This window comes from Oncorhynchus kisutch, linkage group LG22, assembly GCF_002021735.2.
Source record: "Oncorhynchus kisutch isolate 150728-3 linkage group LG22, Okis_V2, whole genome shotgun sequence".
Lineage (NCBI taxonomy): Eukaryota > Metazoa > Chordata > Actinopteri > Salmoniformes > Salmonidae > Oncorhynchus > Oncorhynchus kisutch.
The window spans coordinates 12,201,305-12,228,641 of record NC_034195.2 but is presented as its reverse complement, the minus strand read 5'-3'; the positions used below and the strand labels follow the sequence as shown (position 1 = coordinate 12,228,641).

General features: G+C 42.0%; 1 protein-coding gene across 1 annotated transcript in view; it reads right to left on the bottom strand.

Annotated features, from left to right (window-relative positions):
• Positions 1–26,977, bottom strand: part of peak1 (pseudopodium-enriched atypical kinase 1) — a 267,608-nt gene extending 240,631 nt beyond the window's left edge. Inside the window, exons 1-2 of the mRNA XM_031802148.1 lie at positions 26,791–26,977; positions 26,558–26,641 (exon numbers count right to left, since the gene is read on the bottom strand). The gene's annotated coding sequence lies outside the window, so the exon portion shown is untranslated. The remainder of the gene's footprint in view (positions 1–26,557; positions 26,642–26,790) is intronic.
• Between the last annotated feature and the right edge of the window lie 360 nt (positions 26,978–27,337).

The following is a 27,337-nucleotide window of genomic DNA, read 5'->3' as shown; positions in this document are numbered from 1 at the left end:
GGAATTTCAGAAATTGTTCCAAGATGAAAACCAAAACCTTAGCTACATGAAGACAAAGGCCATTCTTTCCTCCTTGGTGGAATATTTCCTGGACTAGACTTATGGCGAGGCAGGAGGAAAGAAAAAAAGAGAAGTTACCTGTTACAGCAATCAGAGCACCAGCAGCTGGTTTACTGCAGTCAGAAGGTCAGTGAGAAAGTCAGTCAGACCTAGGCCAATCACAGACCGCAGGCTTGGGGCCCCTGCCTGGTGCCAGTGCTCTGCTGTGAAACGTACTGCCTGATCGTAGAGAGCGGGTTGTCAGCACTCTTCACGCAGGGGTATATTTAAACCTGCCTCAAATGAAACTGGAAACTTCTTCATAGTGGGAATTTGGAAATGAAGGTGCACAAAAGCAAAGCAAAATACCTCAGGACATCGGTCAGAGCACGAGAGCAGTCAAAGTCCGATATGTTTAGGCTATATCTATCAAGATTAATCTATCAACCCTCATCTTTCTCTTTACTGTCAGGTGCTGAAAGAACTTGGAACTAGGCCTATGTGATGATACCAAACACCGATTCAATTGTCAGTGTGGATAAACAAATGCCTTAATCTAGACACAGTAGGCTCAAATAATTAAATGTAAAATGACATCCAGAAATGTCAGGTGCTGCAATGAAATTATTGAATTATATAAAGCTAAGAGAGTCTCAACCAGATGCTTTCTCAAGGCCTATAAAGTTTGATGGTTTCGGTGGGTATCTTTTTAGTTGGTTGAGTCGAGTGTCTTAGGCCTATAAAGTTCCATCACTTGAGTGAAATGCATACCAATGGCAGTCAGTGCCGTTTAAGATTAGGAAGAACAATTTGTTTTTGTTTCATGAGCATGACCTTATTTCAATTTCAGCATATTGGATGACTCATTCATTTTCCGTTCAGCCAGCTCAATGTAAAATTGATTGGTTTAAGTTATTACACGATACTCAAATTTTCCCTATACCCATCCTGAGGTTGCTACAACCTAGCCTACGAATGAAAGTTTACAATGTAGGTGCACGGGTAGATATTTTGTTGTTAATCAAGGTGACAATGACACATACCGCCTTGCACACAACTAGCTGATTTAGGGTGTAATCACTAGTCCAAACAGTTGCAAACGAGAGTTTCTACAGGACAAATTCAAGTATGTTTATCCCCGTTTCGTTCAGTGTGCTTCCGTTGAAGTAACTTTTTTAACATAATTTGCGTAATGAATAGACCCTTGATCATCCCCAAACACAATTCACATGCATATCAGCCACATACAAACAGTATGATCTCTTTGCTCTTTGCATAATTCCTTCTTGCATCTACGCCTTATTCTGTGACCCGGCGGAAAAAAAACTTTCCAAGCCAAACTTTCATACCATAACGGCTAACCGCTCCACACAGCCTACATTGTAGTCACCATATTAGCTAACGCCATAGTCAATATAGCTACAATTACAAACGTGTTAGTAAACCCGCTACAATCAGGCAGTACAGCAAGCAGTTTAGCAGTTACACCGGCAGGCCCCAGTGGCAATAAATAAAATGTAAAGCTGACCGACTTGGAAGAGTTCTAGTGTTGGATAGCCATAGCCAGCTTGCTAACATAGCATCCCTCTCTGTTTGAGCCAGGTGTTTGAGTACACTAAACTTGCTAGATGCATTTGCTAGCTAGCTGCAACATAACTTTTTGAGCAACCCAACCAAATGCACATAGAAATGTATGTTATAGATAAGTTATCATTGAAAGCAAGTCTAAGAAATGGTAGATCTGTTCTGTGGGCTATTTCTATGCTTCCCATTATGTTTCATCTTTGCATTTTTAACTTTTGGTTTTGTACAACAGCTTCAAACAGCTGAAAATACAATACTTTTGGCTATTGAAAAGATATTTCACAGCAGTTTAGAAGGTATAATGATTCTCTACAATATACTTGCTTGTTTAGTCAAACTGAAATTAAGCTAACTATTAAAATGTTTGCTAAGCAGTGTGTTTCAATCAATTATCTGTTGACATGTGAATATATTTGGCATAATTTTATCTAAAAAGTATCATTTTAAAATGTTTCACATTTTTATGAAATTCACCGAGGATGATCCTCCCCTTCCTCTGAGGAGGAGCCTTCACTTTTGCATGCCTTTCTGCATGCAACATGTGTTAGAGCCTAATGAATTCATAAATAGTTTTGACTTTTATCTCAGACACATCAGGTATCCAATACTGGTTATTAGATTAAGAGCTGTGGAATTCCTCCCGAAGGGTGTTGGCCTAAATTAAACAGGAAATTGGATTAATCTTGATACTTTCCCAGAGTATTGGCAGGTCGTGTTTGACGTTGTCTATCCAAAGCCTTAGGCTGCTGGGGTTAGTTTCCGATGAAAGGAAACATTATGTGACACAATAGCAGTTCAGATGAAACACTCATCAGTCCATTGCACCGTGGTACCTGACTGAAAATGTCCTGTTGCCAACAAAATACTTAGTTGCCCTACAGAAAACAGTAGATGGGTTGATGGGTAAAAATACCTCATGTTTTGGCATAAGTATTGTAATTAATTGCATGCGTTTTCAAAAGCGGACTTATGCATTACAAAATTATGTTTTTTTTTTTGAAAAGTTACTTCCCCAACATCTTTATAGGTTATATTGATGTATTGGGATGTGGATATGTGTGGTTCTAAGTGACTTCCCCAACATCTTTAGAGGTTATATTGGTGTATTAGGACGTGGATGTGTGTGGGTTTTAATGTATTTTAGATGCATTTAAATGGGCAAATGGCATAACATGATATGCCTAAGGAATCCCATCTAAATATGTGGGATATGGACCAAACCCTGTCCTGAGATATCAAACATCAGTATAGTTAAGTGCACCCAGTATTTCTTGGAAAACTATACTTGATCAAATAACAGATGTTTTATAGTAGGTGTAAACAGCGGTCCTAATAAGTGATTAAAGTTACCAGCATAGCACACCCATTGGCTTATTATCATTACCAAAACAGACGTAAAAATGCTGCAGTAATGAGGTGTGTTTTGGTAATGAGAGGCCCTTAGATCAATCTGCAAGGAATAGGAGACTGCCATTATTAGTCAGCAAACAATTGATCACATCACTAAAGCCTATTCAGGCCTCCATGTTGGTACGGTAATGGTTCTCTGAGTTTCTCCCAATTTGAATGTTTTAAGTCATTTCGGTAATGAAAAGGTAAAGTGTGGTAATGGGGGTGTTTGAGAAAAAGATCCTCATTCGTTAGACAGTGTATAAGTGAATAAATTCAATTAACTTGTGCTCATCTAATGACTACTCCTCTAGATCAATGGTTCCCAACAGGGCATGATGAATATTTGACAAGTTGAATCAGGTGTGCTTGTCCTAGGCTAAAAATGTGTACTTTTGGGGTTCAAGCACTGGAGTTGGGAACCACTGCTCTAGATGATGAATCATGGGTTTTACAAGAACTTGTCAGTGTTACAGTAATAAGAAACATGTCCACATACAATGTGTTTTTACAGAAATATTATATATTGAGCAAAAATATAAATGCAACATTCAACAATTTAAAAGATTTTTACTGAGTTACAGTTCATATAAGGAAATCAGTTAATTAAAATCAATTCATTAGGCCCTAATCTATGGATTTCAAATGACTGGGCAGGGGCGCAGCCATGGGTGTGCCTGGGAGGGCATAGGCCCACCCACTTGGGAGCCAGGTCCAACCACTGGGGAGCCAGGCCCAGCCAATCAGAATGAGTTTTTCCCCACAAAAGGGCTTTATTAGACAGAATTACTCACAATTTCCATCGCCTGTCTGGGTGGCTGGTCTCAGACAATCCTGCAGGTGAAGTAGTCGGATGTGGCTATCCTGGGCTGGCGTGGTTACACGTGGTCTGCGGTTATGTGGCCGGTTGGACGTACTGCCAAATTCTCTAAAACGATGTTGTGGTAGAGGAATGAACATTACATTCCCTGGAAACAGCTCTGGTGGACATTGTTGCAGTCAGCATGCCAATTGTACACTCCCTCAAAACTTTAGACATCTGTGGCATTGTGTTGTGTGACAAAAATGGACATTTTAGACTGGCCTTTTATTGTCCCCAGCACAAGGTGCACCTGTGTAATGATCATGCTGTTTAATCAGCTTCTGGATATGCCACACCTGTCAGGTGGATTGATTATCTTGGCAAAGGAGTAATGCTCACTAAAAGGAATGTAAACAACTTTGTGCACAACATTTCTGAAAAATAAGCATCCAGACATTAAAACAGAATTCAACAATACAAAAACATTTATTGAACTCAATAGGATATCAAATAAATGTATTGAATTTGTTATAAAATGTATTTTCCAGAGTTAATTATAAGACATGAACAAATGCATCAGTGATTAGTGTTGTCACGCTACCAGGCCAAGTAGCACAATGCCGAGTAGTATCGTCCTGTTCGACCCGTCCCCTGGACACGTGTTACCATTTATAAAAGAGTTATGCGCATTTGCTACACAAAATGCCAAGAGAAAGAGAAAGATTTTTTATACAGTTAGGTCTATACGAATTCTAACTTTGAAGCTCATCTCCTGCCTGTCACCAAGAGAGTAACCCCAAGGCTCAATCCTAGGCCCCACGCTCTTCTCAATTTACATCAACAACATAGATCAGGCAGTAGGAAGCTCTCTTATCCATTTATATGTAGATGATACAGTCTTATACAGAGCTGCCCCCCCCCCTGGATTTTGTGTTAAATGCTCTACAACAAAGCTTTCTTAGAAAGCTTGGGCACTCTCACCCTGAACCTTGTTCTGAACACCTCCAAAACAAAAGGTCATGTGGTTTGGTAAGAAGAATGCCCCTCTTCCCACAGGTGTTCTTACTGCCACTGAGGGTTCAGAGCTTGAGGTAGTCACCTCATACAAGTACGTGTGAGTCCTTTTCCCAGCACATAGCAAAGCTGCAGGCTAAAGTTAAATCTAAACTTGGTTCCCTCTATCGTAAACGCTCCTCTTTCACCCCAGCTGCCAAACTAACCCTGATTCAGATGACCATCCTACCCATGCTAGATTTCGGAGACATAATTTATAGATCGGCAGGTAAGGGTGCTCTCGAGCGGCTAGACGTTCTTTACCATTCGGCCATCAGATTTTCCACCAATGCTCCTTATAGGACACATCACTGCACTCTATAATACTCTGTAAACTGGTCATCTCTGTATACCCGTCACAAGACCCACTGGTTGATGCTTATTTATAAAACCTTCTTAGGCCTCACTCCCCACATCTGAGATATCTACTGCAGCCCTCATTCTCCACATACAACACCCGTTCTGTCAGTCACATGTTGTTAAAAGGTCCCCAAAGCACACACATCCCTGGGTCGCTGCTCTTTTCAGTTCGCTGTTGCTACCATGCTGTGTTGTTGTGTTATGTCTCTACTTATGTAGTGTTGTCTCTCTTGTTATGATGTGCGTTTTGTCCTTTATTTATCTTGTGCCATTTTTCCGTGAAACAGAGAATGTTACAATCTCTGATGTCTCTGGAAGGCAACCCTTGCTTGAATTATCTACCTTGTTGTCAAGAGACTGGACATTGGTGAGTAGTATACTCAGGAGCGGTGGGCAATGTGCACGTCTACTTAGCCTTACGTGGAGGCCGCTCCATCTGCCCCTTCTGCGGCGCCGTTGTTTTGGGTCAGCTTCTGGGATTAGATCCATTGTCCTAGGTGGTGGTCCAAACAGAGGATCCACTTCTGGAAAGTTGTATTCCTGGTCGTAACGTTGGTAAGTTGACGTCGCTCTTATATCCAATAGTTCTTCCCGGCTGTTTGTAATAAGACTTAAGATTTCCTGGGGTAACAATTTACGAAATGCATAAAAAAAACTAAAAACGGCATAGTTTCCTATGGACTCGAAGCGGGGCGACCATCTCGGTCGGCGCCATCTAGACTCAGGAGGAGGTGAGAAAGGCACTCGGAGTGTGGTGTCAGGAAAACAACCTCTCACTCAACCTCAACAAAACAAAGGAGATGATCGTGGACTTCAGGAAACAGAGGGAGCACCCCCCAATCCACAAGGAAGGAACAGCAGTGGAGAAGGTGGAAAGTTAAGTTCCTCGGTGTACACATCACAGACAAACTGAAATGGTCCACCCACACAGACAGTGTGAAGAAAATTTGTCTCGTTACCCAAAACCCTGACAAACTTTTAGATGCACAATCGAGAGCATCCTGTCGGGCTGTATCACAGTCTGGCACGGCAACTGCACCGCCCTCAACCGCAAGACTCTCCAGAGGGTGGTGCGGTCTGCACAATGCAACACCGGGGACAAACTACCTGCCCTCCATGACAGCTACAGCAACCGATGTCACAGGAAGGCCAAAAAGATCAAGGACAACAACCACCTAAGCCACTGCCTGTTCACACAGCTACAATCCAGAAGGCGAGGTCAGTACAGATGCATCAAAGCTGGGAACGAGAGACTGAAGGCCATCAGACTGCTACAACAGCAATCACTTACTCAGAGGCTGCTGTCTAGATTGGTTCTCAATGACTGGCTACTTAAATGGATCACTAGTCACTTTAAAACAATGCCACTTTAAATAATGCACTTCAATAATGTTTACATATCTTATGTTACTCATATGTATATACTGTATTTTTTATCATTTATTGCACCATGCCAATGTCACTCAGCCATCGTTCATCCATATATTGTACATATATTACATGTACATATTCCCATTTAGATGTGTGTGAATTAGACAGTTGTTGGGAAATTGTTAGATATTTCTGCACTGTCGGAACTAGAAGTACAAGCATTTCGCTACACTCGCATTAACATCTACTAACCATGTGTATGTGAGCAATAGAATTTGATAAAGCAAAAAAATATATATATTTACAGGATTTGAAATTTTAGCAAATGTATCTAAGTAAACAAAACTGAAATATCACATTTACATAAATATTCAGACCCTTTACTCAGTACTTGAAGCAACTTTGGCAGAAATTACAGCCTCGACTCTTCTTGGGTATGACGCTACAAGCTTGGGACTAGATACCGATACCGATTATTGGAGGACCAAAAAAAGCCGATATCGATTCATCTTTAAATAAAAAATGTTTTATTGGTAATAATGACAATTACAACACTGAATGAACACTTATTTTAACTTAATATAAAACATAAATATTAGCCTCAAATAAATTTTGCCCAAAATAAATAAAGAAACATGTTCAATTTGGTTTAAATAAGGCAAAAACAAAGTGTTGGAGAAGAAAGTAGTATGTGCCATGTAAAAATGTGTGCCATGTAAAAAAGCTAACGTTTAAGTTCCTTGCTCAAACATGAACATATGAAAGTTGGTGGTTCCTTTTAACATGAGGCTTCAATATTCCAAGGTAAGAGGTTTTAGGTTGTAGTTAATATAGTATTTATAGGACTATTTCTCTCTTTACCATTTGTATTTCATATACCTTTGACTATTGGATGTTCTTATAGGCACTATAGTATTGCCAGTGTCACAGTATAGCTTCCGTCCCTCTCCTCGCCCCTACCTGGGCTCGAAGAAGCGTTACCCATCGCTCCACAATAGCTGCGGCCTTTGCAAAGTAAGGGGAATAACTACTCAAGTCTCAGAGCGAGTGACGTTTGAAAAGCTATTAGCGCGCACCCCGCTAACTAGCTAGCCATTAGGCTGATAGGCTTGAAGTCATAAACAGTGCTGTGCTTGTGAAGAGCTGCTGGCAAAACGCACGAAAGTGCTGTTCAAATGAATGCTTACGAGCCTGCTCTATCAAATCAGTTAATTATAACATAACACACAGAAATACAAGCTTTTGGTCATTAATATAGTAGAATCCGGAAACTGTCATTTCGAAAACAAAATGTTTATTCTTTCAGTGAAATACGGAACCGTTCTGCATTTTATCTAACGGGTGGCATCCCTAAGTCTAAATATTCTTGTTACATTGCACAACCTTCAATGTTATGGCATAATTACGTAGAATTCTGGCAAATTAGTTCGCAACAAGCCAGGTCGCCAAAACTGTTGCATATACCCTCACTGTGCATGCAATGAACGCAAGAGAAGTGATTTCCTTAATATTGCCTGGTAACATGAATTTCTTTTAACTAAATATGCAGGTTTAAAAATATATACTTCTGTGTATTGATTTTAACAAAAGCATTGTTTATGGTTAGGTACATTCGTGTAACGTTTGTGCTTTTTTTGCAAATGCGCATTTGTTAAATCATTCCCAGTTTGGCGAAGTTGGCTGTCTTTGTTAGGGAGAAATGGTCTAAACACAGTTCGCAACGAGCCAGGCGGCGCAAACTGCTGCATATACCCTGACCATTTGTATTTCATATACCTTTGACTATTGGATGTTCTTATAGGCACTATAGTATTGCCAGTGTCACAGTATAGCTTCCGTCCCTCTCCTCGCCCCTACCTGGGCTCGAAGAAGCGTTACCCATCGCTCCACAATAGCTGCGGCCTTTGCAAAGTAAGGGGAATAACTACTCAAGTCTCAGAGCGAGTGACGTTTGAAAAGCTATTAGCGCGCACCCCGCTAACTAGCTAGCCATTAGGCTGATAGGCTTGAAGTCATAAACAGTGCTGTGCTTGTGAAGAGCTGCTGGCAAAACGCACGAAAGTGCTGTTCAAATGAATGCTTACGAGCCTGCTCTATCAAATCAGTTAATTATAACATAACACACAGAAATACAAGCTTTTGGTCATTAATATAGTAGAATCCGGAAACTGTCATTTCGAAAACAAAATGTTTATTCTTTCAGTGAAATACGGAACCGTTCTGCATTTTATCTAACGGGTGGCATCCCTAAGTCTAAATATTCTTGTTACATTGCACAACCTTCAATGTTATGGCATAATTACGTAGAATTCTGGCAAATTAGTTCGCAACAAGCCAGGTCGCCAAAACTGTTGCATATACCCTCACTGTGCATGCAATGAACGCAAGAGAAGTGATTTCCTTAATATTGCCTGGTAACATGAATTTCTTTTAACTAAATATGCAGGTTTAAAAATATATACTTCTGTGTATTGATTTTAACAAAAGCATTGTTTATGGTTAGGTACATTCGTGTAACGTTTGTGCTTTTTTTGCAAATGCGCATTTGTTAAATCATTCCCAGTTTGGCGAAGTTGGCTGTCTTTGTTAGGGAGAAATGGTCTAAACACAGTTCGCAACGAGCCAGGCGGCGCAAACTGCTGCATATACCCTGACTCTGTTGCACAGAATGCAAGAGAAGTGACACAATTTCCCTAGTTAAGAAATTCATGTTAGCAGGAAATATTAACTAACTATGCAGGTTTAAAAATATACACTTGTGTATTGATTTTAAGAAAGGCGTTGATATTTATGGTTAGGTACACATTGGTGCAATGACAGTGTTTTTTTTTGAGAATGCGCTTGTTAAATCACCCGTTTGGCAAAGTAGGCCATAATCAGTGTCCAAAAATGCAGATTACCGATCGTTATGAAAACTTGAAAATCGGCCCTAATTAAATAGGGCATTCCGATAAATTGGTTGACCTCTAGTCTGAAGGTACCACGTTCATCTCTACAAACAATAGTACAGAAGGATAAACACCATGAGACCACGCAGCTGTCATACTGCTCAGGAAGGAGACGCGTTCTGTCTCCTAGAGATGTACATATTTTGGTGCGAAAAGTGCTAATCAATCCCAGAAAAACAGCAAAGGACCTTGTGAAGATGCTGGAGGAAACAGGTATAAAAAGTATCTATATCCACAGTAAAACGAGTCCTATATCGACATAACCTGAAAGAAGCCACTGCTCCAAAACCGCCATAATAACTATGGTTTGCACTGCACATAGGGACAAAAATCATACTTTTTGGAGAAATGTCTTCTGGTCTGATGAAACAAAAATAGAACTGTTTGGCCATAATGACCATCATTATGTTTGGAGGAAAAAGGGGATGCTTGCAAGCCGAAGAACACCATCCCAACCGTGAAGCACAGGGTGGCCGCATCATGTTGTGGGGGTGCTTTGCTGCAGGAGGGACTGGTATACTTCCCAAAATAGATAGCATCATGAGGAGAGAAAAGTACGTGGATATATTGAAGCAACATCTCAAGACATCAGTCAGGAAGTTAAAGCTTGGTCGCACATGGGTCTTCCAAAAGGACAATGACCCCAAGCATACTTCCAAAGTTGTGGCAAAATGGGTCAAGGACAACAAAGTCAAGGTATTGGAGTGGCCATCACAAAGCCCTGACCTCAATCCCATAGAAAATGTGTGGGCAGAACTGAAAAAGCATGTGCGAGCCAGGAGGCCTACAAACCTGACTCAGTTACACCAGCTCTGTCAGGAAGAATGGGCCCAAATTCACCCAAATTATTGTGGGAAGCTTGTGGAAGGCTACCCAAAACGTTTGACCCAAGTTAAACAATTTAAAGGCAATGTTACCAAATACTAATTGAGTGTAAGCAAACTTCTGACCCACTGGGAATGTGATGAAAGAAAGAAAAACTGAAATAAATCCTCTACTATTATTCTGACATTTCACATTCTTAAAATAAAGTGGTGATCCTAACTGATCTAAAACAGGGGATTTTTACTTGGATTAAATGTCAGGAATCGTGAAAAAGTGTGTATGTTAACTTAAACTGTATGCCCTAATGCAATTCTAAAGTGTAATACATCCAGTGTGATGTCAGATGTCAAATTATTTTGTCTTGTTGATTTTATATAACAACATTTCAACCTCATTTAGCATGATCTATTCAAATATGGCATAATTCTATTTTTATTCATTTGCGTCACTGTCAATTACATACTTTTATTTTGAAGGCTAACCACAAAGTAAACTATTGTGGCCAATTCTTATTGTAGCTAGCTTCACATAGATGGGTCCCACCACCATTCTTCAAATAAGAAATGTTTGATGAAATAGGGTAATTTTAGATGACACCTAGCTATATAGTTAGTTAGCTAACTATAGCTACTGAAACAGATTGTCGATTTGCTATGTTTTTGGGGAAGAACATTGTTTGCATCTATGCGCCAGCTAGCTTTTTTTTTCTGACCAGCACTGTAGATGCGCAAAACAACTTTTGCCAGCATCATAGCATACCTATGACATATGAAATATGAGTGATAGTGTAATCAATGTGTAATATCTACGTCAATATATATAATTAATGAATGCCTTAAATTATTATGTGACGTGCAGTGATATTCAGGACCTGATCGGTCAACAAGCTTATTTGTCATGTCAAATGGCTTTATTTGATGTGCATTTTTTTCGACACGCAAAGACCCAAACGGCGTTCCATAGTATGAGAAATCCTGGTTGAGAAAGAAACAACTGAGCAACGAAACAGCACCACAAGTAAGTGAAAGAAAAAGGTTTTAATGATGTTTTACTGGTAATGGGGACATGCGTAAAATCAGTGTGGTGTGTGTAACCTTTATTTAACTTAACTGAATTGCTAAGAACAAATTCTTATTTCCAATGACGGCCTACCCCGGGCCAAACGCTGGGTCAATTGTGTGCCGCCCTATGGGACTCCCAATCACGGCCGGATGTGATACAGCCTGGATTCGAACCCCTGAGATGCAGCGTTCTGTGTGTTAACTATTTAACTGTACTAGAATGCTTAAAAAGGGTGCTAAATTTTTATATATCTCGTCGATATTGTTTTTTTTTTTGGTAAGGAAAATATCGGATATCGGTATCGGCCAGAAAATATAATATCGGTGCATCACTAAACAGAATAATTGGCCATTTAGGCTAGCACACTTCAAAATAAACTTGTTCTAGTACCGCAGAGGCCTATGGTGCATGTAAACAGCATAATTTGTCGCCCAAAGTAGAGGTCTGCATGGGACTGATTTCTTAATCCCGCCTGCACCCGCAGCTTTCATACCGCACCAGCAAGCACCTACTGTCTGTCCGACTCCCTCCCGCTACCACAAGAACTTGTCTCGAACCCAACCGCAGTCCCGCAATATTATTTTAGGTGTATGTGATGCTGGGAACATGGCTTGCAAGTGAGCTGCAAATTTTACGCCTTATAGGCAATATCGAAATGCGCAGAAATAACCTCTGAAATATGGCAAATTACCAGAGATTTTCACCTGGTCCATTATATTAGGCTATCTGTATTACTGGGCTATATCAACCAACAGGCTAGACGTAGTTTGCAGAGTTGGAGACTTGCACTTTGTCTTGAGCTACATTTTATAGCCTACCTTTAGGAGTGGGACAATTTTCAGACGGAGACAAATATGGTTGATCAATATTTATTTCTAGGCAATGTAGTAAACTATAGCCTAATCATATTTCGGAAGTACATATCCTTGCAAAGATAACTGCCCAGTGCTTCTCCGCCCATGCATAGACTACAGCCTACTCCATTTAATAGAGACCACTTGTGCACCTGATCTCACAGGTATGGCTACTGAACATGAAGCAGCAAGAATGATAACAGCGGACACCTCCACTTTCTCTTAACCTATGTTTTGCATACAGGATACAGCTTACCTTTTAGGAGAACGAGTTGCAGGCAAATAAATGGGTAATCAATATTTATTGAAAATGAAAAAGGTGCAAAGCTCACTCACCATGGTAGCCTGTGGGCGCCTTGGGCCTTTTCAATTATTTTTTGGTTGCACCTCGACTCACGTTGGTTGAGCGCTCTTCACTTCTTTCCATTATCAATATTTATACTGAACAGAAATATAAAATGCAACATGTGAAGTGTTGGTCCCATGTTTAATGAGCTGAAATAAAAGATCCCAGAAATGTTCCATATGCACAAAAAGCTTATTTCTCTCAAATTGTGCACATATGTGTTTACATCCCTGTTAGTGAGCATTTCTCCTTTGCCAAGATAATCCATTCACCTGACAGGTGTCCTATCAAGAAGCTTATTAAATTCATCATTACAAAGGTGCACTTTGTGCAGGGGGCAATAAAAGGCCACTAAATGTGCAGTTGTCACACAACACAATACCACAGATGTCTCAAGTTGAGGGGGTATGCAATTGGCATGCTGACTGTAGGAATAACCACCAGAGCTGTTGCCAGAGAATGTAATGTTCATTCCTCTACCATAAGCCACCTCCAACTTTGTTTTAGAGAATGTTAGTACATCAAACCGGCCTCAAAACCGCAGACCACGTGTAACCATGCCAGCCCAGGACATCCACATCTGGCTACTTCACCAGCGGGATTGTCTGAGCCCAGGACCTCTACATCAATGGCTGCACCCATACCCAGTCATCCGAAATCCATAGATTGAGGCCTAATGAATTTATTTAAATTGACTGATTTCCTTATATGAAAAATATAACATTGTTGAAAGTGTTGCATTTATATTTTTATATTTTTGTTCAGTATATTTTATAGCCACTGTAGTTAACTATAGTCTAATCATATTGCACTTAATTTTTTGGGAAAGAATTGCCACTTGAATCTCCACCATTTTTCAAATGAGACCACACATATAGATAGAAAACGATGTGCGCACTTTAATGGAGCAGAACTCAGTGTGTTGTGATTCTGGATGGCCAGATTGCTAGCAAGAATGACAAGAAACTGCCATTTCATAAGTGGCTCGTTTCATCTTGTTCTTGATACCATGGGTTATTTTTAGGTGTTTTGACTGGCTGAAATTGTAGAAAAGCTGCATTGCTTGCCAAATGATGGCAGCTTGATCCTAAATTCAAAATAGACTGGTTGATAAAAGTAGGGAAATGTTTTCCAACCATAAGATGTAAGATGCAGTTCTGGAATAATAGGAGTCTCATCTATTTTAGGCTTTTTGTAAACTGCTATTGTGTGCCATTTACTCCCCATAAACCTAGGCAGGTTCCGGACTGAAATGTGCAACAAAAACATTGTTTTAATGAAGGCAAATAACATTCCTTACATTTTAAAAGTGTCATTTGATAAATGATAGGTCTGATAGACCCTCTTATCCAGAGCGACTTACTTATAGTGCATTCATTATTATTATTATTATTATTATTATTATTATTATTATTATTATTATTTGAACCTTTACTTAACTAGGCAAGTCAGTTAAGAACAAATTCTTATTTACAATGACTACCTACACCGGTCAAACCCAGATGACGCTGGGCCAATTGTGCACCGCCCTATGGGACTCCTATTCATGGCTGCTTGTGATACAGCCTGGAATCGAACCAGGGTGTCTGTAGCATCGCCTCTGGCACCGAGATGCAGTGCCTTAGAACGCAGCGCCCCTCGGGAGCCCCCAAATTCATCAGTCTAGGGGCATACTTTGTTTCATGTTCAACAAAAGCTTACTTACCAAGTTTAAGCAAAAGAAAACATGCCAAATATGGGCATCTTCTGGTTAAAAATGGAATAATGTTAGCTTTCTAATGCTTTAAATTGTATGTCTCAACATTGAAAATGGAATAACACAGTTGAAACTGGAGTAAACGGTGAACAATGACAAGAGAGACGCACCTGTTTCAGTAATGCAAGTCGCGGCTCAAATGGCCGTGCAGTACACCAAAGGAATTCATTTCAAAGAACCTCAAGTTTTTTTTACTAATAGCAGATCATTTATGGTTTGTGGATCAATTCATTATTACCTTGCGGCCTTACTGAAGTTAGCAACGTATGATCAAAATTTGAAAAATAGCCTACGAAAACCCACACTCTGTAGGGTAAATAAAGACTACATTTCCATGCGGTGCACAATTGGCCCAGCATCATCTGGGTTTGCACACCCCTAGCTAGATCAAACAAACACAGAATGTACAAAACATTAGGAACACCTTCCTAATATTGAGATGAGCCCACTTTTGCCCTCAGAACAGCCTCAATTGTGGGCATGGACTCTATAAGGTGTCGAAAGTGTTCCACAGGGATGCTGGCCAATGTTGACTCCAATGCTTCCCATAGTTGTGTCAAATTGGCTGGATGTCCTTTGGGTGGTGGACCATTCTTGAGCGTGAAAAACACAGCAGCTTTGCAGTTCTTGGCAAATAGCTTCTGAATAGCCACCACTAGTCAGCTACCTCAGCTACCTACTCCCCTTGTCCCCTCCTAACCCCCCACCAACTGACATTTCACCCTGCCTCCACCTCAATGGACATTTAGCATGATGAATAGCCACCACTAGTCAGCTACCTACTCCCCTACTCCCCTTGTCCCCTCCTAACCCCCCACCAGTGGACATTTAGCATGATGAATAGCCACCTACTCCCATTGTCCCCTCCTAACCCCCCACCAACTGAAATTTCACCCTGCCTCCACCCCAATGGACATTTAGCAAGATGAATAGCCACTAGTCAGCTACCTACTCCCCTACTGTCCCCTCCTAACCCCCCACCAGTGGACATTTAGCATGATGAATAGCCACCACTAGTCAGCTACCTACTCCCCTTGTCCCCTCCTAACCCCCCACCAGTGGACATTTAGCATGATGAATAGCCACCACTAGTCAGCTACCTACTCCCCTTGTCCCCTCCTAACCCCCCACCAGTGGACATTTAGCATGATGAATAGCCACCACTAGGTCAGCTACCTACTCCCCTTGTCCCCTCCTTACCCCCCACCAACTGACATTTCACCCTGCCTCCACCCCAATGGACATTTAGCAAGATGAATAGCCACCACTAGTCAGCTACCTACTCCCCTACTCCCCTTGTCCCCTCCTAACCCCCCACCAGTGGACATTTTGCATGATGAATAGCCACCACTAGTCAGCTACCTACTCCCCTTGTCCCCTCCTAACCCCCCACCAGTGGACATTTAGCATGATGAATAGCCACCACTAGGTCAGCTACCTACTCCCCTTGTCCCCTCCTAACCCCCCACCAACTGACATTTCACCCTGCCTCCACCCCAATGGACATTTAGCATGATGAATAGCCACCACTAGTCAGCTACCTACTCCCCGTGTCCCCTCCTAACCCCCCACCAACTGACATTTCACCCTGCCTCCACCCCAGTGAACATTTAGCATGATGAATAGCCACCACTAGTCAGCTACCTACTCCAATCCCCCCCTGCTCCACAGGTCTTATTTCCATTTGTCCTGTAATGTTGGAGCACAAGAATTTCACTATACTCTGTAATTACAGTGAGCTCCAAAAGTATTGAGACAGTGACATTTTGTGTTGTTTTGGATTTGAAATGATACAATGACTGGGGTTAAAGTGCAGACTGTCAGTTTTAATTGGATGGTATTTTCATCCATATCGGGTGAACCATTTAGAAATGACAGCAGGTTTTAGTGACAAATTCACTTGTGGCTATTAAAGAAGTCAAAAGTATTGCATTTGGTTCCATATTCCTAGCACGCAATGATTACATCATGCTTGTGACTCCACAAACTTGTTGGATGCATTTTTTGTTTGTTTTGGTTGTGTTTCACATTATGTTGTGCCCAATAGAAATCAATGGTAAATAATGCTGCATCAATTTGGAGTCACTTTTATTGTAAATCAGAATATAATGTTTCTAAACACTGTTACACTCATGTGGATGCTGCCATGATTACGGATAGTCCTGAATGAATTGTGAATAATGATGAGTAAGAACGTTACAGACTAGAGGTCGACCGATTAATCGGAATGGGCGATTAATTAGGGCGCCGATTACCGATTCTTTTTTTATTTATTTTTATTTTTATTTTTTATATACCTTTTATTTAACTAGGCAAGTCAGTTAAGAACACATTCTTATTTTCAATGACTGCCTAGGAACTGTGGGTTAACTGCCTTGTTCAGGGGCAGAGCGACAGATTTTCATAGTTAACTAGTCCAACGCTCTAACCATTGCACTCCACGAGTAGCCTGCCTGTTACGTGAATGTAGTAGAGGCCAAGGTAAATGGCTAGCTAGCATTAAACTTATCTTATAAAAACAATCAATCATAATCACTAGTTATAACTACTGATCCAGTTTAGCAGGCAATATTAACCAGGTGAAATTGTGTAAGTCAGGGTATATGCAACAGTTTGGGCTGCCTGGCTCATTGCGAACTAATTTGCCAGAATTTTACGTAATTATGACATACATTGAAGGTTGTGCAATGTAACAAGAATATTTAGACTTAGGGATGCCACCCGTTAGATAAAATACCGAACGGTTCCGTATTTCACTGAAATAATAAACGTTTTGTTTTCAAAATGATATTTTCCGGATTTGATCCGGAAACTGTTAGCTTGTTAGCACAGGCCTGCTAACCGCCTGAATCGCCGCGTCCCAAACGCTCACCGGACCCATATTTACTTTCTCTCTCTTTTGACTTTTAATTTGTTTATACCTTCCGGAAACCTGCCTCACCCAATGTGATACGGAATCGCTATTATTTTTAAAATTTTTAGAACACACTCAAGAACCTCCAGAAGCTAACCAGCTAACTAGCTACAAGCTATTTAGTCATTGTTAGTTTTTTTTAACCTGGATAACACTCGCCAGTCCAGCTTCCCTGCCCCATCCACCGCTGCCCCCTGGACACTGATCTCTTGGCTACATAGCTGATGCACGCTGGACTGTCCATTAATCACGGTACTCCATTCTGCTTGTTTGTTCTATCTGTTGGCCCCGTTGCCTAGTCTACGCCATTTTACCTGCTGTTGTTGTGCTAGCTGATTAGCTGTTGTCTCACCTACTGTTTTAGCTAGCTTTCCCAATTCAACACCTGTGATTACTGTATGCCTCGCTGTATGTCTCTCTCAAATGTCAATATGCCTTGTATACTGTTGTTCAGGTTAGTTATCATTGTTTTAGTTCACAATGGAGCCCCTAGTTCCACTCTTCATACCCCTGATAACTCCTTTGTCCCACCTCCCACACATGCGGTGACCTCACCCATTACTACCAGCATGTCCAGAGATACAACCTCTCTCATCATCACCCAGTGCCTGGGCTTACCTCCGCTGTACCCGCACCCCACCATACCCCTGTCTGCGCATTATGCGCTGAATATATTCTACCATGCCCAGAAACCTGCTCCTCTTATTCTCTGTCCCCAACGCTCTAGGCGACCAGTTTTGATAGCCTTTAGCCGCACCCTCATACTACTCCCTCTCTGTTCCGCGGGTGATGTGGAGGTAAACCCAGGCCCTGCATGTCCCCAGGCACCCTCATTTGTTGACTTCTGTGATCGAAAAAGCCTTGGTTTCATGCATGTCAACATCAGAAGCCTCCTCCCTAAGTTTGTTTTACTCACTGCTTTAGCACACTCTGCTAACCCTGATGTCCTTGCTGTGTCTGAATCCTGGCTCAGGAAGGCCACCAAAAATTTAGAGATTTCCATACCCAACTATAACATCTTCCGTCAAGATAGAACTGCCAAAGGGGGAGGAGTTGCAGTTTACTGCAGAGATAGCCTGCAAAGTAATGTCATACTTTCCAGGTCCATACCCAAACAGTTCGAACTACTAATTTTGAAAATTACTCTCTCCAGAAATAAGTCTCTCACGGTTGCCGCCTGCTACCGACCCCCCTCAGCTCCCAGCTGTGCCCTGGACACCATTTGTGAATTGATCGCCCCCCATCTAGCTTCAGAGTTTGTTCTGTTAGGTGACCTAAACTGGGATATGATTAACACCCCGCCAGTCCTACAATCTAAGCTAGATGCCCTCAATCTCACACAAATCATCAAGGAACCCACCAGGTACAACCCTAACTCTGTAAACAAGGGCACCCTCATAGACGTCATCCTGACCAACTGGCCCTCCAAATACACCTCCGCTGTCTTCAACCAGGATCTCAGCGATCACTGCCTCATTGCCTGTATCCACTACGGAGCCGCAGTCAAACGACCACCCCTCATCACTGTCAAACGCTCCCTAAAACACTTCTGTGAGCAGGCCTTTCTAATCGACCTGGCCCGGGTATCCTGGAAGGACATTGACCTCATCCCGTCAGTTGAGGATGCCTGGTCATTCTTTAAAAGTAACTTCCTCACCATTTTAGATAAGCATGCTCCGTTCAAAAAATGCAGAACTAAGAACAGATACAGCCCTTGGTTCACCCCAGACCTGTCTGCCCTCGACCAGCACAAAAACATCCTGTGGCGGACTGCAATAGCATCGAATAGTCCCCGTGATATGCAACTGTTCAGGGAAGTCCGGAACCAATACACGCAGTCAGTCAGGAAAGCTAAGGCCAGCTTCTTCAGGCAGAAGTTTGCATCCTGTAGCTCCAACTCCAAAAAGTTCTGGGACACCGTGAAGTCCATGGAGAACAAGAGCACCTCCTCCCAGCTGCCCACAGCACTGAGGCTAGGTAACACGTAACCACTGATAAATCCATGATTATCGAAAACTTCAATAAGCATTTCTCAACGGCTGGCCATGCCTTCCGCCTGGCTACTTCAACCTCGGCCAACAGCTCCGCCCACCCCCGCAGCTCCTCGCCCAAGCCTCTCCAGGTTCTCCTTTAACCAAATCCAGATAGCAGATGTTCTGAAAGAGCTGCAAAACCTGGACCCGTATAAATCAGCTGGGCTTGACAATCTGGACCCTCTATTTCTGAAACTATCTGCCACCATTGTCGCAACCCTTATTACAAGCCTGTTCAACCTCTCTTTCATATCGTCTGAGATCCCCAAGGATTGGAAAGCTGCCGCAGTCATCCCCCTCTTCAAAGGGGGTGACACCCTGGACCCAAGCGGTTACAGACCTATATCCATCCTGCCCTGCCTATCTAAGGTCTTCGAAAGCCAAGTCAACAAACAGGTCACTGACCATCTCGAATCCCACCGTACCTTCTCCGCTGTGCAATCTGGTTTCCGAGCCGGTCATGGGTGCACCTCAGCCACACTCAAGGTACTCAACGATATCATAACCGCCATCGATAAAAGACAGTACTGTGCAGCCGTCTTCATCGACCTTGCCAAGGCTTTCGACTCTGTCAATCACCATATTCTTATCGGCAGACTCAGGAGCCTCGGTTTTTCAGATGACTGCCTTGCCTGGTTCACCAATTACTTTGCAGACAGAGTTCAGTGCGTCAAATCGGAGGGCATGCTGTCTGGTCCTCTGGCAGTCTCTATGGGGGTGCCACAGGGTTCAATTCTCGGGCCGACTCTTTTCTCTGTGTATATCAATGATGTTGCTCTTGCTGCGGGCGATTCCCTGATCCACCTCTACGCAGACGACACCATTCTATATACTTTCGGCCCGTCTTTGGACACTGTGCTATCTAACCTCCAAACAAGCTTCAATGCCATACAACACTCCTTCCGTGGCCTCCAACTGCTCTTAAACGCTAGTAAAACCAAATGCATGCTTTTCAACCGGTCGCTGCCTGCACCCGCATGCCCGACTAGCATCACCACCCTGGATGGTTCCGACCTAGAATATGTGGACGTCTATAAGTACCTAGGTGTCTGGCTAGACTGCAAACTCTCCTTCCAGACTCATATCAAACATCTCCAATCGAAAATCAAATCAAGAGTCGGCTTTCTATTCCGCAACAAAGCCTCCTTCACTCACGCCGCCAAGCTTACCCTAGTAAAACTGACTATCCTACCGATCCTCGACTTCGGCGATGTCATCTACAAAATGGCTTCCAACACTCTACTCAGCAAACTGGATGCAGTTTATCACAGTGCCATCCGTTTTGTCACTAAAGCACCTTATACCACCCACCACTGCGACTTGTATGCTCTAGTCGGCTGGCCCTCGCTACATATTCGTCGCCAGACTTCAAGCCTATCAGCCTAATGGCTGGTGTAACCAATGTGAAATGGCTAGCTAGTTAGCTGGGTGTGCGCTAATACTGTTTCAAACGTCAATCACTTTTAGATTTAGAGTAGTTATTCCCCTTGCGCTGCAAGGGCCGCGGCTTTTGTGGAGCGATGGGTAACGATGCTTTGAGTGTGGCTGTTGTCTATGTGTTCCTGGTTCGAGCCCAGGTAGGGGCAAGGAGGGGGACGGAAGCTATACTGTTACACTGGCAATACTATAGTGCCTATAAGAACATCCAAAAGTCAAAGGTATATGAAATACAAATGGTATAGAGAGAAATAGTCCTATAAATACTATATTAACTACAACCTAAAACTTCTTACCCTGGAATATTGAAGTCTCATGTTAAAAGGAACCACCAACTTTCATATGTTCATGTTCTGAGCAAGGAACTTAAACGTTAGCTTTTTTACATGGCACATACTACTTTCTTCTCCAACACTTTGTTTTTGCCTTATTTAAACCAAATTGAACATGTTTCTTTATTTATTTGAGGCTAAATTGATTTTATTTATGTTTTATATTAAGTTAAAATAAGTGTTAATTCAGTATTTTTGTAATTGTCAATATTAGACATTTTTTAAATGGCCGATTAATCAGTATTGGCTTTTTTGGTCCTCCAATAATCGGTATCGGTATTGAAAAATCAGAATCGATCGACCTCTATTACAGACGCACAAATATCATACCCCAAGACATGCTAACTTCTCACTATGACACTAACAGGAGATTAGCAATTTGGGGGGGGGGATATGATATTTGTCCCCCGTAGAATGGGAGGGCTTTGTACAAAAGGTGCTGTAATTTATAAACAGTTGACCAGATATGGATGAAAATAACCTCAAATTAAAGCTGACAGTCTGACCTTTAACCTTAGTCATTTTTTAAGAGCCAAAACTACTAAATGTGTCACTGTTGTCCCAATACTTTTGGGGCTCACTGTACATCTGTAACCCTGTACGTGAGACAATTAAACTATCTACTCTAATCATCTCACAATGTTAGAGTTCAGACAATGGATTAACTGAATAAAACTCAGTTTAGTAAACAGCCAACTGGTTTGATAAACCAAGAAACCAAGTTTAAATTCAAGATAAAGAACAACATCTACTGTCTGCAATTGGCTCCTTCAGTTTCCTGTTAGTCTGCTGCAGTAGGTTATGTTGTGTGGTGTTTCCCAGGCAGGCTAAAGCTGGGTCACACCTGTTCCCCTGCTAGCTCTTCCGGCCGGCTGAGGGAAAGGGAAGTGTTCAAAGGCCAGGGTGTCACATGACATTTCCTTTACAAGTATGCTTATGCTTGGCTGCCCCCCCTCCCCTCTCCCAATCCTCCCCAAAATGAATAAGAGGTGAGTGTCTCACTGAAACACGACCAAATAAAGACTCTCAGGTCAGGTCAAGTTCTGAGTCATCTCTCTGGCAAACTACCACACACATGCTTTGCAGTGCTGGGAATTGCCGGGGACCTCAAGATACAATATTATCGCAGTACTTACGTGCCGATACGATATGTATTCCGATTTACACAATTCTATGTATTGTGATTCAATACTGTGATTTTATTGCTATTCCATGGTCCAAACATATTTCTCACCTGCTGCAGAGGGACAAGAGAGAACCATGGGAAAACGAGTTATGATCAGTCATGGAAATAAAAGTGCTGAAAACTAAATTGGCTCCCTATTTTAAAATAAGATCAAGAACAAGCTATGAAGGAAAAATACTGGAGTTTTTGTGCAGGTACAGCCAACTAGCGCAAAATAATATTGTGATATTGTCATTACGATATATTGTAAAAAAAATAATAATAAAAAATAAATAAAAAGATATCCCAATTTGTAATTGTATTGATTTTATCCCCCATCACTAATGCCATGCTGAATTTGATTGATTTGAGAGAAAAAAATGCAGTTCAACAGAGGTTTTTAGATAACTCTGGGGAACAGTGTAGGTGTAAATCAACTATCAATCACTAACTACCATATAAAATGTTTATGATATGAAAAGTGAAAGGGAAAGAGCAAACAGAATGCCCATGTCCAAGGTGACATCTGAGAAGTAATTCCAAGCAATTCAACTTTCTAAAAATACAAATCTGTGACCTATTCAGTCAAGGACGGTCAGTGAGGCTTGTGAATTTTGACTGAAAATATCATGAATGGACTGGTCAGTTTTGACCTGGCTTGTCATGGAACAACGTACAACAATGTACCTTCTCCGCTATGCAATCTGGTTTCAGAGCTGGTCGTGGGTGCACCTCAGCCACGCTCAAGGTCCTAAACGACATCATAACCGCCATCAATAAGAGACAATAATGTGCAGCTGTATTCATCGACCAGGCCAAGTCTTTCGACTCTGTCATTCACCACATTCTTATTGGCAGACTCGACAGCCTTGGTTTCTCAAAGGATTGCCTTGCCTGGTTTACCAACCACTTCTCTGATATAGTTCAGTGTGTCAAATCGGAGGGCCTGTTGTCCGGACCTCTGGCAGTCTCTATGGGGTGTCACAGGGTTCAATTCTCGGGCCGACTCTCGTCTCTGTATACATCAATGATGTTGCTCTTGCTGCTGGTGATTCTCTGGTACACCTCTATGCAGACGACACCATTCAGTATACTTCTGGCCCTTCTTTGGACACTGTGTTAACTAACCTCCAGACAAGCTTCAATGCCATACAACTCTCCATCCATGGCCTCCAACTGCTCTTAAATGCAAGTAAAACTAAATGTATGCTACCGATCACTGCTCGCACCTGCTCGCCCGTCCAGCATCACTACTCTGGACGGCTCTGACTTAGAATACGTGGACAACTATAAATACCTAGGTGTCTGGTTAGACTGTAAACACTCCTTCCAGAATTTCATTAAGCATCTCCAATCCAAAATTAAATCTAGAATTGGCTTCCTATATCGCAACAAAGTATCCCTCACTCATGCTGCCAGACATACCCTCGTAAAACTGACCACCCTACCGATCCTCGACTTCAGTGATGTCATCTATAAAATAGCCTACAACACTCTACTCAACAAACTGGATGCAGTCTATCACAGTGCCATCCGTTTTGTCACCAAAACCCCATACACTACCCACCATTGCGACCTGTACGCTCTCGTTGGTTGTCCCTCGCTTCATACTCGTTGCCAAACCCACTGGCTACAGGTTATCTACAAGTCTCTGCTAGGTAAAGCCCCGCCTCATCTCAGCTCACTGATCACCATAGAAGCACCCACTCGTAGCACACGCTCCAGCAGGTATATCTCACTTGTCACTCCCAAAGCCAATTCCTCCTTTGGTCGTCTTTCCTTCCAGTTCTCTGCTGCCAATGACTGGAATGAACTGCAAAAATCTCTGAAGCTGGAGACTCATATCTCCCTCACTAGCTTTAAGCACCAGCTGTCAGAGCAGCTCACAGATCATTGCACCTGTACATAGCCCATCTGTAAACAGCCCATCTATCTACCTACCTCATCCCCATACAGTATTTATTTATCTTGCTCCTTTGCACCCCAGTATCTCTACTTGCACACTCATCTTCTGCACATCTATCATTCCAGTGTTTAATTGCTATATTGTAATTACTTTGCCACCATGGCCTATTTATTGCCTAAACTCCCTTATCTTACCTAATTTGCACACACTGCATATTGACTTTTTGTTTTCCTTTGATTACTCTATTATTGACTATGTTTTGTTTATTCCATGTGTACGTCTGTTGTTGAATGTGTCGAATTGCTATGCTTTATCTTGGCCAGGTCGCAGTTGCAAATGAGAACGTTGTTCTCAACGAGCCTACCTGGTTAAATAAAGGAGAAATTAAAAATTTTAAATAAAAAAAGTATATTGTTGACACTAAAGGATATTAGGTGTTGTATGTTTCCCAAGCTGGGAATCAATCCAAGTTGTCAAAGGCAAGGGCAGAAAGGATTTTTGACACATACTGGTGGACTGGTAACATCAACCTTAATTTGAAATTTCCCATCTCACTGTACCTCCTAGCATTCACTGTAACAAGTGAGGAAGTAACAAAGTTAACTGCCTGCTATTGTGGACAGTATCAACTCATGAATGGCAATCATAACAGTGCTGAGTCACTTGTGTAAACAAAAACAGACAAATATAATCATCCATCAGACAAGGGAGGGAATTTGACACAAGTCACTTACACCATCTCTGGATCAGAAGACAATCCCCCTCACTAACAGAAAAAGTAACTTAATTTTGGTAGGGTATTTAGTTCTCAGTACTCCAATACAGCTTAAACCCATCTAAATGACTATCATCCTGTAGCACTCACATTTGTAGCCATGAAATGCTTTGAAAGGCGTGGCTCACATCAACACCATCATCCCAGACACCATGGACCCATTCCAATTCACATAATGCCCCAACAGATCCACAGATGACACAATCTCTATTGCACTCCACACTGCCCTCTCCCACCTGGACAAGAGGAACACCTATGTGAGAATGCTGTTCATTGACTACAGCTTAGCGTTCAACACCATAATGCCTTCCAAGCTCATCACTAAGCTAAGGACCCTGGGACTAAACATCTCCCTCTGCAACTGGTTCCTGGACTTCCTGACGGGCCGCCCCCTGGTGGTAAGGGAAGGCAGCAACACATCCACCAATCTGACCATCAACACGGGGGCCCCTCAGGGGTCTGTGCTTAGTCCCCTCCTGTACTCCCTGTTCACCCACGACTGCGTGGCCAAACACGACTCCAAGACCATCATAAAGTTTGCAGACGACACAATGGTGGCAGGCCTGATCAGCAACGACAATGAGACAGCCCATAGTGAGTAGGTCAGAGTCCTGGCTCTCCCTCAACGTCAGCAAGACAAAGAAGCTGATAGTGAACTACAGAAAACGGAGGGCAGAGCATGCCCCCATTCACATCGACGGGGCTGTAAGTGTAGCGGGTCGAGAGCTTCATGTTCCTCTGTGTCCACATCACTAAGGATTTATCATGGTCCACAAACACCAATTCAGTGGTGAAGAGTGCACAACAACGCCTCTTCCCCCTGAGGAGGCTGAAAATATTTGGCATGGACCATCAGATCCACAAAGTTCTACTGCTGCACCATAATGACCATCTTGACTGGCTGCATCACCGCTTGGTATGGCAACTGCTTGGCATCAGACCGACCACAAGGCGCTACAGTTATATGTACATATCTACCTCAATAACCTCATACCCCTGCGCAGACTCGCCACTGGTACCCAGTGTATAGAGCATGTAATCGTTACTCATTGTGTATTTATTATTACATGTTTTTACTTTGATATTATTTCTCAATTTTCTTTCTCTCTGCGTTCTTGGGAAGGGCCGTAAGTAAGCGTTTCACTGTTATGCCGCGTTCAACACAACTGGGAACTCGGAAATCTCCGACTTCCCAGCGTCCATACAACTAGGAACTCAGGTGCCAAAACTAGTTCAGACTGGCAAAAATCGATTTGAACAGTAATCCAACTCAGAATTCCAATTCCGACCTGAAGATCACTGACGTCGTGATTTAAATTCCCAGTTGTTTTAAACGCGACATTAGTCTACACTTGTTGCTAACGACAAAATATGTGACTCATTGTGCATAAGTCATGGGCAACAGTCCAGACGAGCTCAAAACAGCCATTTAAACAAAGTTGTCAACAAAACATGTTTTGACAACTGCTACATTGATACACTACTTATAATAATTGAAGTGCCTCGTTTTTGTAAATGCTCTACATAGTCCCATAGTGACCCAACTGTGCCAACGTTACAGTAACCACGCAATGAATGAGCAGGTAATGTTTTACCACTTAATTACCTGCAGTAGCACGGACGAGTCAACTTTTCCCGTTGGTAGTTAGGTAGGCGACTACTAGGTGATATGCCTTTATCCAAGGATCAACTGTAAATAAAATATGTTTTATGATAAATGTCAGAAAATCCTGTCCCAAAAAGACATTGCATATATTTTCGTCCCTGCCAACACAGGAACTTTAAAGCAGATACGAGACTTTTGGCCGTTTCTATTCGGAAAACACTTCAAATTTATACCGTTAGGTACTTTATCTTCTCTCACGCTTCTTCAAGTTCTTGACAATCATAATCCGCTCGTATGTTGCTGTCGAGTGCGGGGACAAAAAAACTTTTACAAAAAATCACCCTTCGGTATTTGAACAGTTCTTTCAATGCTTCTGCGTAGACTAATCTTTCACTCCTCTGCCTGCTACGATTTCACTAGCGGCACTAAATATGACGTCACTCGGATACGGTAATGAGGAAACCTTCAAAATAAAAGCCCCCGTTTCAAAAACATTGTATGGTGGAAAACTCATTCAAAAGATAACATTTGTATCTATTTCGATTGTTTTGTACTTATAAGCAAATGCAATAAGACATTTATGGTAAAAAGGCTTTACATATGTTTTAAAAACATTATTTTTAAGGCCACTATTAAAAAATACAATGTTCAGACTGGTATGTTGACAATATTGGGCTGATAGTGAAAAAACTATTATTCGTGCAGATGTAAGAGTTGGGTTGGGAGTACTCAGTAGGGTCTGTAGAATCTGTAAATGGTATCATTTCATGGGTCGCTGAA